Raw genomic sequence first — 13954 nt, 5'->3', positions numbered from 1 at the left:
TTCCCTTTCCTCCTCCACAACACATTTCCACACAGACAGGCGAGATGCAGCCACGTGTCCGTGTGTTTTAAAAAAAGGAGTTGAGATAGGGACACGCTCCCTGCTGCCATGCGTCACTGGGGTAGCGTTTTTTTTTACTTTTTCATATTAAGTGATGCTCTTAATGATAGGCAGGTAGCCTAAGGGTGGCTTCTTTGTTTTTCCAACAGCAGGTGGGGTGGCTGAGGGGGGGCACCTCTGTGTGGGGCTCCTAGCTCAGTGGAAGGTGGTGAGAAAACGATTTGAGCAACACATGGGTGGAGGATTTGAATCCAGCTCCCCTGCTTTCTCTGTGTCTCTCTCAGTGCTCTGCATGTTCTTTCCAGACACAGCTTTCCTCCCAGTGCTCCCTTGCCAGTCCTGATAATGGTGGCCGGCCGGGGGTGGGGGGGTGGGAGAGAGAAGGTGCCATCTGTCTCCCCATCTGTGTTTTGAGCAGGGTGAAATCCGCTTTGCAGGATGTTTTCTGGTGTAGGAAGATTGCAGTGACTCCCTTTTCTCCAATGGGCTTAACTGGGTGCCAGTATGTGCATGTTGGGGGGGGGGAGCTGGACTGCCAATGTGGAAGGCAGGGCGACTGGATTTGCAACTGGGACCAGGTGGAGTGGGGGGGGCAGAAGAATGTTTGTAATCTATGCACAGAGGCCTTTCGGATGCAAGGTTGTGATTTTATTTTATGTTATTGATCCCACCGAACTAGTGGCAAATCCACTACTCTGGGCAGCCCACGAATAGCATAATATAAAGAGAGTTTGAGTCTGTTTAGAAGTGGAGCTTTGGTTCTGAGCAGCTGTGGGTGAAGAAGTGGCCTTCTGCATATGCCCAGAGGCCCTTCAGCTGCTATGCCGGTGAGAGGCAGAGATTTTGGAAATGGCTTCTGGCAGAGGTTCAGGAAAGACAGACCAGCTTAGCCAGGCTTACAGAAGACCTGGAATGTCATTTTCCCCCTCCCTCTTTTGCACTACTTTAATGTATGCCAGATTTCCCTGTTTTTCAAGGTTCCTCTGTATTGTGCAAATAAGGGAATATAAACAAGAAGAGTTCTTTACACCCAGTCATTCTCTGCCAGCCCGCCCCGCTTTCTTTTTCCAAGAAAGCAGCAGGTGGGGTGGAAGGGGTCAAGTGGCTGAGGATGCTGACATACCTGGCAAAAGAGTTGAGAAGGACGTAGGGGTACTGGCGATAGATCTTTCAAGAAAAAAGGAGAGGCAGGTTTCAATAAATTATTTTTCTTTGGGAATTTTTTTTTGAAAAACATTGTTTTCTTTGAAAAAAATGTTTTATTTGAAAAATAATAAGATCATGAAGAGCTGGCACGTAAAGGCCGCTGTCAGTTATTTTATAACATTGTGTTCGGAAACGGCAGGCAAAGCTTCACGCCTGAAGGGCAGGAAATCATCAGAGAGAAAAAACTTTTCCTGGAGGGGGGCAGGAAACAAACCACCCCAAGCAGGCAGAATCTTGTGAGTTTTGGGTTTTAAAAATTTTTTAAGGCTCCATGTGCATGCCAGGAGGGGGTGCCACCCCAAAAGACCCCCTTCTTCTTCCAGCCCCATCATCCTGTTCTGCAAGATCATTCTCTTCTCTTCTGTGTCTGTGCCCCCCCCCAAAAAAAACAGGTCCAGATGGTCAAAAATCTGTAGGCGGCTGCAGGGGGGTGTCTGTCCTTCCACCTTGCTTCCGCTGGTGGCTGGCTCAAAGCTGAGCCCGGGCATCCGTGCCCGGGGAGGGCAAGCCATCTGCCTGTTCGGCCCCCCCACGCCTACGCCCATGCAGAAAAGGCACATCATGAAGCCCCTCTTCCTGCCCCCTCTGTGTCTGCAAGCCCCCCTCCTCTTCTGTGGCCCCCTTTTGAACCCCTCTGGTCGCTCTGCTGCTGAACCCCCACCCCATGTCCCTCCATCCGGCCGGCGCACTTTTTCCTCCCTCTCTTCCCCCCCACCCCACCTCTCTTCTCCAGGAAACGGGAGGGGGGCACTCCAAAGGGCTTGAGGCTCCAATCCACCCCCACCAACACCCACACCCACCCCAGAACCCTCCTGCCCTCCTTCCCCTAGCCCACCCCACCTTTCCAGGATCGTTGCTTGGATTGGGTTGCTGTGGTTCCCTTCCTTCCTGCTTCTCTCTCTATCTCTCCCTGCCCTGCCCTGCCTGGAGGAGAGTGAGAGCGATCCGCGGCTCCTCCGATCCGGCCTCGCCAACCTCCTCTCCGCGCGGCGAAGAGGATCTGGCTGGGAAACATGGGAGAAGTGAGCCTGCCTTTTCCTTTTCCTTTCTTTCTTTCTTTTTTCCCCTCCTTCCCTTTTTTTTTTTTGCCGGAAAGGGAGGGGGGAGAGGAGGAGAGATGGGGTGGGGGCGGAGGGGGAGGAGGGATGTCTGGGCTCGGGGAAGGGGGGGCCGGGAGGGGGTTGGGCGCAGAACACAACCCTCATTTCTTTGTTTGAGTAGAGACTGGAAAAGGGGGGGGAGAAGAGAGAGAGAGAGAGAGAGAGCCAGCCAGCCAGCCAGCCAGCCAGCGAGAGCAAAGGCAGGCAAAGCCAGCCTGCCCGCCCCCCCCTCCGCCTGCCCGCCAGCCTCTCTTCTCTCCCCCCCCCCTCCGAGTGTGTGGAAGCGAGAGTTTGGTGTAAGGGGAAGGCTGCACAGAACCAGCGCCGCCGAATCCTGTGGATTTGATCTCAGTGGGCCCCTAAAGTCGGCGCCACCCCCCCACCAAAAAAAAAAAAAAAAAGCAGCAAGATTTTGGCCATTTTTTTTAAAACCCCCTTTGGAACCAAAAAACAATAATAATCAACACCACCACCACCAACAACAAAAAGCAACCAACAAGCAACCCCCTTCTTCTATTTTTCCCCTTTTTTCCTCTCTCTCTCCAAAAAAAGAAAATTCCCTCTGGACATTTTACAAAAAAAATTTTTTTTTCTTCCTCTCTCTCAGCCCAGCGAGGGGAGATCCTGAGGAACGGAGCTTCCTTCCCCACCCCCAAATCTTAGCAGCCCCCTCTCCGCAGGTAATGTTGGCTCGCTGAGCCTCCCTCTCTCTCCCCCCCCCCCGCGCCTTTGCTGTGTGTCTGGTTCCCCCCCCCCTTACCTTCTTCTTGTTCTTCGGTGGGTTTTTCTCTTTTTTTTTCCCTTGCTTTCCTTAGGCAATTTTTTTTTGGGGGGGGACCCTTGCTTTCACCCTGTGTGTGTGTGTTGTGTGTGTGTCTTCCTTGGGGTTGGGGTGCCGGAGGGGGGGAGGAAGGAAAGAGAATCGGTGTGTTGCCGGGAATGGGGGGGGGGAGAGAGAGAACTCTCTGTGTGTATTTGTGCCTCTGCGCGTTTGTGCCAGCCAGCGAACGAGCGAAAGGGCCTTTTTCTGGCTGCCTCGGCTGGCTTTGTTTTCCGCCGAGCCGTGGACCGGAGGGAGGTGGGCGAACCCGGTCTCGCAAAGGCCTAGCCGGCCCCCTCGGCTGGCAGGCGGGCCCGGCCGGCCGGCCGGCTGGCATCCACCACTGTCTCGCTGCTCTCGGCCAGCCGGCCGGCCTGCCTTCACCGGAAAGAAAGGACCTTTAAAAGGAGCAGGCGGAGGACCAGCTGGACCAGCTTCGGTGGAAGGACGGGGTCTCTTCCCGCACCGGCCAAGGGGACCCACCGCTCTTGAGAACCGGGACGGCTCTCCTTCCGCCCAGGAAGGTGTCACAGCGCGTGGATTGGGTCGGCCAAGATCTGTGCCAGCTGCAGTGGAAAAAAGGAGCGGAAAGCAGCCAAAGAAATCCGGGACCCAGTCTTTCTTTCCAGAGCCGGTTCCGGGCCAAGCCTCGGTCCTTCTTGCCGCTACTGGAGCCGTGGATTTGAGGGTGCTGGTGCCCACATCCTGTCACTGGCTGTCTGGGCGCCAACGTGGGCCAGGCAGAGACCCTGATGCCCACCACCCTCGACTGGGAGACCGCGGAGCGAAGTTCTGGGAATCCCGGTGGAGCGGAAACCTAGGCAATCCGGCAACTCCTGCCTGCACAAGTTGGAGCCAACTCGCCGAGACTTACCCGGGGACGTAATGTGACATGATTTGATCGGAGCTTCGTGTCTGTCTCTCTCTCTTCACCCCCCCCCCCCGATCATCTTATTCCTTCCTCTTGAGCAGTCCCCTCTGGTGCCTTGCACCCTTTCCTGGCGTCGGCTATAAGATGGGCAGGGGGCTTCTTTCGGACACCGAGACCCACTGTTTTTTGAAGGTGGCAGCCATGTTATGGTCAGTGTAAACAGGAGCAGAGCCCCCTCTTCACCTTAGCAACTCGTGTGGAGTCAAGACTGACTCTCAGCCGGAGACCCGAGACCTGATCCCACTCTTGCCCTTGACGAAGAAGGCTAAATTGGGAAAGGATTGGTACTCCGTATGGAATTGATCGCAAGCTCTCCCCGGCGGGTGCTTTTCCAGCTGCCCCTTGTTCGTTCTCCCCAGCCAGAGGAGACTCCGTTTCGGCTCAGCGTGGACTGACATGAACCAGAAGTGCAACTTTGCACAACTCCAGCGCCACCAGAGGAGTCTCAGGCTGCACCCAGACCCTGTTCCTTCCGAGGCAGCAGGATCTGGCCCCGGAGAGTCGAAGCGGCTAGGGAAAGAGTCCTGAAGTTGGAAAAGGGAGCAGAGAGCCGGACTGGGGAGGGGGACCCAAAGTCTGGAAGGCTGCTGGGGAGCAGGGCGGCTTCGAAAGGTGGGGAGATCCCTATTGGCGTAATGGGGGGTTGTTTGTATGGAGTGGTCGGGTCGGGGAGCATAAGAAGAGGTTCTGAACAGTTCGAGGTTTAGAAGTGGACTGGGAGAAATATTAGAAGTTTTGCTTCTGTTGGTTTTCGTGTGTGTGTGTGTGTGTGTGTGTGTGTGTGTGTGTGTGTGTGTGTGTGTGTGTGTGTGTGTGTGTGTTCTGATTTATTGGGATGTCATTCTATTTTTGGGAAGGGCCGATCCTGTGTCACCTACAGAATGTGGATTTAAATGCCAGTTTGGGAAGGGAGGGGGTGGTGGAAGGATTTGAGATGGGAGAGGAAAGGGTCAGGGGTCAGTTTGCATGGGGTGGACGTAGGTTGTGGATAGAGTGGAGAGGATTCGGAAAGATAAGAGAGCTCTGTCTTGCCTCCTGCCGTTGCTTGGCGTGTCCTTCGAGTTGTTTTAGGATGGGTGGGAGACGCAGCAGTGTACTCTCCAATGGCGAGAGAGTTTTGGAACAAAGGTCGGCAGAGACCGAGCACACCTCGAGGGTTATATTTAAAGCAGGACTGGGTGCAGAGACGAATGTTTTTTTTTTAAACAAAGCAGCAGAAAGCCAGGATTTCAGAACATGTTTTTAGGGTGAAGTGTCAACCCCCAGTGGGGGCTCTGAGAATGTGCCAAGTGCCTTTTTAAGGCACGGCTGTACAATCACAGCCGGAAGTTCTCTGTCTGGGGGGGGGGCAAGATGACTTTGAGCAGAGAAGAGGGCAGTGGAGGGGGTGGGGAGGAGAGACAGAAAGTTTGGCTGCCTGTTTTTGGAAGCTAGGAAGTCTTGCCAACGAGTAAATCTCCTTTACAAAAGGAGACCTTTACCGCAAAAGCCTCTTTTTGAATCTCCAGGTGTTTTGCAACTCTTTGAGCGTCTGGCCCTTTAAGAGTGCCCAGGTGAGACCGGCTAAGGTGTGCTAGCTAGCTAGCGTGAGGGTGGCACCAGCCAGCAGCCAGCCAGCTGACAAAACGGGTTGGGCAGGCTGGCTGGGGCCACCGGGAGCACCACCTTGGAAAAGCCACAGGTGAGAGTGTGCAGGGTGGGTGCTGTTGACAAGGGCAATGGTCGCGTTGTGTTCTTGACCAGCCAAGAGCTGATGGGTGTTACGTGTGGGGTGTCTATATGTGCGGTTGGAAATCTGCCTGGGCAATAAGAGCGGTTTGCATGGGAAGATAGGGTCACCTTCCTGTAACACAATGCAGGACGTGGACTTCTGACTGATGACTGCTCAGCGGAAGGAGGATCCCGATTTTTTGCACCTGGGGAAGTGGCTCCGGCTTTTATCTCGGGTTTCTCCTCCTCCTCCTCCTCCTCCTCCTCCTCCTCCTCCTCTCTGGTCTTGTGCTTTCTTCTTGTCCCAGCTAAAGATGGGTCGGCTGGCAGGCTGGTGCTTTAGAGGGCGGGGTGTCATTTAGGGTGACAGAGAACGCTTCTCTTTGGGTATGAATGGGGATATCCCGCTTCCCCGCCCTTCCCTGAAACCCTCACATCACATGGTGTCTTAGTGGGCTGGCTTAGGAGAGCAGGGGCTCATGGGAGGCAGGACACCTGGGTTCTGTCCGTGTCCTGTTCTAGCCGGGGGGGGGGGGTTTGCAGAAATGCGATCTTTGTAGGTTATGTCTTGGAGTGGCGGGGCATGGGGGGGTATCGGGGTGCCTCTGTTCGGAACCCAGGAGGGGCTGGGGCTTGTCAGGGGGGAACATGGGGACAGATCAGGCGAGGAAAAAATTAGGAGCCAGAACTCCTGGCTTCCTAAGCATGCATTCTTTGGGGGTTTTGTCCAAAGGAGGAGCCTGGGAACTAGAAGGAAACATGGGTCCATCCTACTTCCAGCTCCCTTCCCCCCCCCTTCTTCCCACGATGTCAGTCCTGCGAGGAGAGAAGCCAGCCGGGCGGAAGAAAAGGTTTGGGAACTTAAGGGGACCCTGTGTCGGTGACTCACGGAGTAGAGACTGACCCACCACCACACAATCTGTGCGGAGAGAGAAGAGGGCTTGACCCACTGCCTCCAGGGGATGGGGTCGGGAGCTTGAGGGAGTTAGTTCTGGACTACAGCGCCCAGAATCTTCCAGTCTGCTGGGGGAATATGGGAGTCGTAGTGGAGAGAAAGAAACCAACCTTTCCAGGAGGTGCTCTTAAACATTTCAGGGTATACCCCTTGCTCCTGTATCAAAAATAACTCCTAGGGTTTGGGGGCTTGAAAAAGTCCCTGTACTGCTCGCTGTCTTTCATCCCACACCTCTCCCCCCCCTTCCTACACAGGCTCCCCAACATTTGATTTTTCCCTAAAGGGACTGGAGGGAAGAATGATTTGGAAACACATTCTTTTAAAGGGAAGTGAGAAATTTTAAAAGGCAGAGTAGATGGCATTTTTCCAAAATCTGAAAGAAAAAAACACCCCAATTCCCCAAATGTCAGACTTCTCACCTGGGTTCAGCACACTTCTTTAATAACCTCTCTTAGGGTAAAAGTTCCCAAACAGCCCCATTAAGAGCCTTGGCCGGCTCTAGAGAGATGGTGACCCCGTTCCCTGCCCTGTGGCCTTGGAGCCCCATAAAACCAATTTTTACTTCCTCTTCTAATATTTTCCAACGCAGTGCCTGGGGTTGCCTTATTATCTCCGCAGGTTGGGAGGAGAGGGATAAAGCGCTTCCACGGGCAGGTGCGTCTTTGAGGGAGGGGGTGATGTGTGTGAGGGGTGGTTATTTCCAGAGGAGGGAGGGAAGGGAAGCAATGCCCCGCGGCAGTGTGGCAGTTCCTCACGCACCCTTTTCCTCATTTCTTTCTGACCCCTCACACCCACCACCCCAACGTCTGGGCTACAGGAGTTGGGGCCTAAGTTCTCTTCCACAGCTCTTGAGAGTGGAAAAAACCCACATTTCTTTCCTGGGAATTGGGTGTTTTGTGTGTGTGTGTGTGTCTGGGCGCATGTTCGGGCACATGGTATGCTTGTGCTCATGGCAGTACTTGATGTTGCTTCACACAGATTGTTTTTCTCCTCCCCCCCAAAAAAACCCCACACATTTCTTTGTAAGGAGAATAAACTCGCGGGTGCGAGACAGAGCACTGTGCGTTTCCACTGTGCACATCAAGGCGCACTGTTTTCGGGGTAGTGGTGGTCTGGAATACTCCACGGCAGGGAAGCCACAAGGGAGACAGGACTGTGCCTTGTTGAAGCATGATGTTGGTCACAGTGACTAACAATGTGTAGATTTTGTGCTTTCTCTTGCACAGAAGTGCACCGTGTGTGATGCAACACTGGGATGAATTTTTCTCAACCCTCCTCCTCTCTGGAGAACCTGAATCAGGCCCTCATTTCCCCTCACCCCCACCAAAAAATAACCCCATATTATGAACATGTTGCATGTGGTCACTTATATCGAGGTTTCACGTCCCCGGTTCCCCAGGTGTCATGTGTAATTCTCGCCTGATCCCTGGCCGAGATTTGGCCCATGTGGCTTCCCAGTGAAAACAGGCTGCTGCTTAAAAAGGATGGTACATCTGGGTTGGTTCATTGAGTCAGAAGCCCTGGATTCTGTGGGGGAGTCTTGCTCTTCCTACTTAAGACGTGGTGGTTTGTCATCCTATATAGATCTTGATAGAGGCATTTATGGGTTTTTTGTGTGTGCACTTTTATGTGACTCTGTGCTTACTCAGAGGCAGATAAGAGGCAGTTTTACTAGTTATGATTGTGAAAATGTGGTGTTGTGCTCATAAAATATAGGTTGCATCACGCCTCATGTTGTAACCCATCTGGGCTGGAGAAGAGTGTGCAATCATGTTCAGGGGGGGTTGCTCTGGGTCGGGCGGAAAGTGATGTCGACGGGTGGGAAGGGGGTAGAATTTCATGCTTCCAGGGGCAGTGGGGTAATGAAAGATTTTGGGTCTGAGTTTTGGGGCTCCACAGCAGGTCCAGAAGAGGTGCCGTGGCCCTGAAGATTGTCCCGGGTCAGGAAAAAATGGTTTTGGAACAAGAAAAACCAGATTTGCATACAGGAAGAGTATAGCCTGGGGTTGAGGAGGCTGATGTGCTCCTTGGCCTTCCTCTCTCCTTCCTACTTCATCTTTTGCTCTTCCCATACAGAGCGGTTCCCGTATGGGACCCCAGGGACAGGAGATTGAATGTAGTGGACGAGGGGCTGGCGCGGCGCAGGCTTCTGAGTGCCACAGAACTCTGTCCCCTTTCCTGACAAGGAATTCTGTGAAACTCAGAAATAGACATCTTCTGCCCCCAAATTGAGATGGCCCAGAAAGAGAGAGTTTTAAAAATTAAATATTTCCGTGATGTTGGGCTGCACCTGTTCCCTCCCAAAGGTTTCATAATGGGTCGGGCATGTCGCCTTGCGACGGAGCCTGTTCCCTTGGCCATACCAGGAAACGGTTACATCATCAAACGTGGTGTGTTGCTGTTTCTTGCATCATCAGGAAAAGATACCAGCTGGACCCTGGCGGAGCCCACGTGGCATTGAGGTCTTTCTGCTCCCCAGGGGAGGCCAAGTCCCCCCTTGCTTTGATGTGCTTTTTGCCCATGGCCGTTTATCCGTCTGAAACAGTGCAAAAACGTGAAATTGCAGAAGTTTTTGGCTTCTAAGTTTCCACCGTGGTGTGTGAAACTGTCAGGGGGGGGGGTCTTTGTTGCCCACAGAGATGCTGGCTGGCATTTATAACCAGTTCCCCCTTACACACACACACACACACACACACACACACACACACACACACACACACACACACACACACACACACACACACACACACACACACACACACACACACACACACACACACACACACACACACACACACACACACACACACTGTGCTAGTGCAGGGGTGCAGCATCTAAAGCAGTGGTTCCCAGTTTGGGGGCCCCAAAGGTTCTTGGACCGAAACTCGTAGAAGCCTTCAGCCGCTTGGAGGTGCTGGACAGGATTCCTGGGAGTTGTGGTGCAAGAACATCTGGGGACCCAAAGTTGGGATCCACTGGTCTGAAGGGTGAATTTGCGATAGTGAGCAGCCCAGTCCTTATGTTGATGAAATGATAGTTGTATAACCTTACCCCTAGGTTAAATGTGTTGAAATAATAACATTTGGAATAACGGTTCCCCCAGTTACTGTCAGCAAGAGAAATTTAAATGTGGAATTCCTTGGATAGGGGAGATGTACTGTATTGAATTTTGTTGTTATGTAGCATCAACTTATGGCATTTGACTTAGAGTGACTTACAGAATGATTTTACTAGTGCCGCACCCATGCACACCAGACTTGCCGTGGTCAAGCAAGGATTTGAACCCAGGTCTCCTGAATCCTAGTCCAAAGTTCGCTTTACTATACCGCAGTGGCTCTCGTTAATTATAATGCCAGGATAAAACCCTGCCACTCCGTAACTATGAGCTGCCCTTTTGTTCATAGAAATAGAAAGTTGGGGATTTCCCTTTGCTTTTATGATTGCGAATTGAGAGGCTGGTGACTGTTTTCTCTCACTTTCTTAACCTGGAGTGAAAGGGCGCGATCTTTTGCCTGTAGGTCAGCCAGCCGGACATGTGCCTGAGGGGCAGCTAGTCCCAATTAAGGGATCCCATATGTAAATCCCAAAGGATCTGGACAACCATTTCTCGCTTGTCCGGGAGGAACGTTGCTCCTAGACAGTAAGGCGCTCTGCACGGGGTCAAAGTTACTATACCTCTTCCTTCTTAGGTTTCAGGGCAGAACTGCTGCTGGATGGGAGCTCTGAATTTAGATCCAAAGATCCGGATCGAGTCCCTGCTTAGCCTAGCGCTGGGGGTTGTCGGTGCTGTGGTTGCTCTTCCTCCCACTGTGATTTGCAGTTCGTACCTGTATACTGCTGATAATGCAGACAATACCAGTCTGATGTCAGAAAGTGAGGAGGAATTAAAGAACCTCTTAATGAGGGTGAAAGAGGAGAGCGCAAAAAATGGTCTTAAGCTCAACATCAAAAAAACTAAGATCATGGCCACTGGTCCCATCACCTCCTGGGAAATAGAAGGGGAAGATATGGAGGCAGTGACAGATTTGACCTTCTTGGGCTCCATGATCACTGCAGATGGTGACAGCAGCCATGAAATTAAAAGACGCCTGCTTCTTGGGAGGAAAGCGATGACAAACCTAGACAGCATCTTAAAAATCAGAGACCTCAGCTTGCCGACAAAAGTCCGCATAGTCAAAGCTATGGTTTTTCCAGTAACGATGTATGGAAGTGAGAGCTGGACCAAATAGAAAGCTGACCGCCAAAGAATTCATGCTTTTGAATTGTGGTGCTGGAGGAGGCCCTTGAGAGTCCCCTGGACTGCAAGGAGAACAAACCTCTCCATTCTGAAGGAAATCAACCCTGAGTGCTCACTGGAAGGACAGATCCTGAAGCTGAGGCTCCAAGACTTTGGCCCTCTCACGAGAAGAGAAGACTCCCTGGAAAAGACCCTGATGTTGGGAAAGAGTGAGGGCCAGAGGAGAAAGGGACGACAGAGGACGAGATGGCTGGACAGGGTCATCGAAGCGACCAACATGAATTTGACCCAACTTCGGGAGGCCGTGGAAGACAGGAGGGCCTGGCGTGCTCTGGTCCCTGGAGTCACGAAGAGTCAGACACGACTAAACAACAACAACCCATTGCATGCATGGAACTTGGCGACGTCCAGCGAGAGAGAGCACGACCCTTTAGAGTCCTGCACTCTGATAATCCAGAGGGATGGAGCAGAGGTAAAGGTTGCCGTCAATGAGGATTTCTGAGCAACACAGAGAAAGAGGACTGTTCCTCCCTCTTCCCTGACCCCACCCTCCTGATTTTCAGGGATGCCTGAGAGATTCTGGTGCCGTCTCCAGCGGCTTCAGCCTCCACGCACAGAAGGGATCTCCCTCACCTCCGTGGGCGGCCATGAACGGCCCCTCTTGTGCTGCCCGGTCCGGTCTTCTCTGTGTTCATTGTCTCCGCCGCACACTGGGACCTTTATCTGTGCCAAGCCCGAGACACCGTCCTTGACGCACCACTTCTGTGAAAGCAGAGGCCCCTCCTCACTGTGATGACTGTTACGCTTTATGGCTCTTAATGTCATTCAGGGAGTGCTTGGACATCTTTCTTTTTTTTTTAAACGGGCTTTCTGTCGGCCCTTGTTCTGCAGCCTCACTTTTATGGATGCACCTGAGCTGAGGGTAAAGGCGAGGAGTGCGATCTGACCGTGATGTAAAGATCAGTTTGGATCTCGCCAGGAAGGATTGCTTCACTGGGCGTGATCTTTTAGAGCGGCCCTTCTGTCCAAATGGGATCTGGCCCCCAAGATGCTCCGGAAAAAGAGCAGTCGTAGCTCTGGACCAGAAAAGTCCGGACTGGGCCAGAAGCGGGGTAGTGTCGTTTCGTGATCGAGTGTACGTAGTTTGGTTGTGGGCCCAGCCTTGGAGGGCAGAAGACAGGAAAAGTTGGATTTCCAGCCCCATCTCATTCCCCGCCCCATACAAAGAAGCTTCTGAGGTCTTTTAAGATCTCTCCATGTGTCTGCTGTGGCCTGCAGCTTTTATTCATTTTTAGTATTACTAGCATGTAGGAGCTGCCTTGATTTTCTACCTGTCCTTCAGTCGGCTTAAGACAGTGTACCGGTGTCAGCTCCTATCTAATTTCTCCTGACAACAACCTTGTAAAGTTGGTCAGTTGGAGGGGTGGAGGAAGAGTGGAAGAGACAGAAAAAAAGACTCGCTCCCCCCACACAAGGTCACCCCATGATTTTCAACTGATAACCAGATTTCCCAAACCTCTGATCTTTATTGTTGGCCACTACACCACACTGCCCCCCCCCCCGTTCCTTGTGTATGGAGGAAGGGGTTGCTCTGGCTTTGCCTTCTCTTGTTTCCTGCCGGGTTGTTTGATTTCTGGCACATCCTTGACTCCTATCTGGAAGCTCGAGAAGCTGTGAGCCAGCGATTGGGGTGTGCGGTGTCTGAGCTCAGATAAGCCACAGCTGTTGCATCGGTGGGGCTGATAATGCAGGAGACCTCGTTGGCATAGGGCATCCGCAGCCAACAGTGTCTGGGGGGGGCAAGAATGGCACCGTTTTGGGGGGCTTGACCTTGAGTCTCTCGTAGAAGAAGGTGGCTGCAGCGATTCCTGCTTTCCATCCATCCTTCAGGTATTCTCTTTGGGGGGGGTTCCAATGCAAACCCACCAAATCCTACCCTCCCTAGGAGGTTTGTGCAAGGGCTGCATCCGGGTTTCCTTCACAGAGCTTGGAAATCTCCTTTTTTGGGGACTACAACTCCCAGAATTCCTGAGCCAGCTGGGAGGATTTGGGGATTGGCTCACATTTCCAGGCTATGATCCTCGAATGGGGGCCAGGGGTTCACTGGTTGCCGCTGACAAGGGCATCAGACACAAAATCGTAAGCCCCCCTCCCACTGCTTTCCTGATTGTAACCTCCATGGAGGAGGGGGGCCGTTGGCACAGTGATTTGCTTCCCCTGATGGGGCTGTTGCGGTGTGCATCACATGTGTGTCGCTGCCTGTGGCACATGGGTGTTGATGTACGTTTGAGTGTGGTTCCTGCTGATGGTGAATGGATGTTGGATCTTTTTTTTTTCAAGGGGTGGATTGTGAGACCTACATCTTCTAGAACTGGTATGTTCTTCGAAATCGGTGTTCTCTCTCTCTCTCTCTCTCTCTCTCTCTCTCTCTCTCTCTCTCTCTCACACACACACACACACACACACACACACACACACACACACACACACACACACACACACACACACACACACACACACACACACACACGAACAAACAATATGGTGTTTAAAATTCCAGCCTGTTCTGTCCAAGGCACAAACCTAAACCCCCTCCCCTGACATCTCCTTTCTCTCTTTTCCACAGGACAGGGTTCCACGCCATGGCCGGAGCGTAGCCGTAACCCCCCCGCCAGCCGCGCCTCGTGGGCCAGGACGCCGCATGGGTCCGGCGTGGGGGGGGAGTCAGCGGACGAGAAAACAGACGGGAGACCCCCCCTGCTAGGGTGAGTCCCTGAGACTTCGGCTGGCTCTGGCTTGGAATTGGTGGCTTTGGGGCAAAGAAGGTTTTCTTTTCTGTGTCCCGTTGTGTGATTCCCATCCCCATCTTCTACTAAATATATTGAGAACGAGTGTGCGCTGTTGTGGGGAGGAAGGTGGGGGGTGTCAATGGGGT

The 13954-nt window shown here is 52.7% G+C and overlaps 1 protein-coding gene across 1 annotated transcript in view; it reads left to right on the top strand.

Annotated features, from left to right (window-relative positions):
- The first annotated feature begins 2604 nt into the window (after window positions 1-2604).
- KDM6B (lysine demethylase 6B) overlaps window positions 2605-13954 on the top strand; it is a 60701-nt gene continuing 49351 nt past the window's right edge. Inside the window, 2 exon segments of the mRNA XM_072977154.2 lie at window positions 2605-3046; window positions 13646-13784. The gene's annotated coding sequence lies outside the window, so the exon portion shown is untranslated.

The sequence above is a fragment of the Pogona vitticeps genome, chromosome 6, assembly GCF_051106095.1.
Source record: "Pogona vitticeps strain Pit_001003342236 chromosome 6, PviZW2.1, whole genome shotgun sequence".
In the NCBI taxonomy this organism is placed as follows: Eukaryota; Metazoa; Chordata; class Lepidosauria; order Squamata; family Agamidae; genus Pogona; species Pogona vitticeps.
The sequence above is the reverse complement of the archived record's forward strand: the minus strand, read 5'-3'. Positions and strand labels throughout refer to the sequence as shown.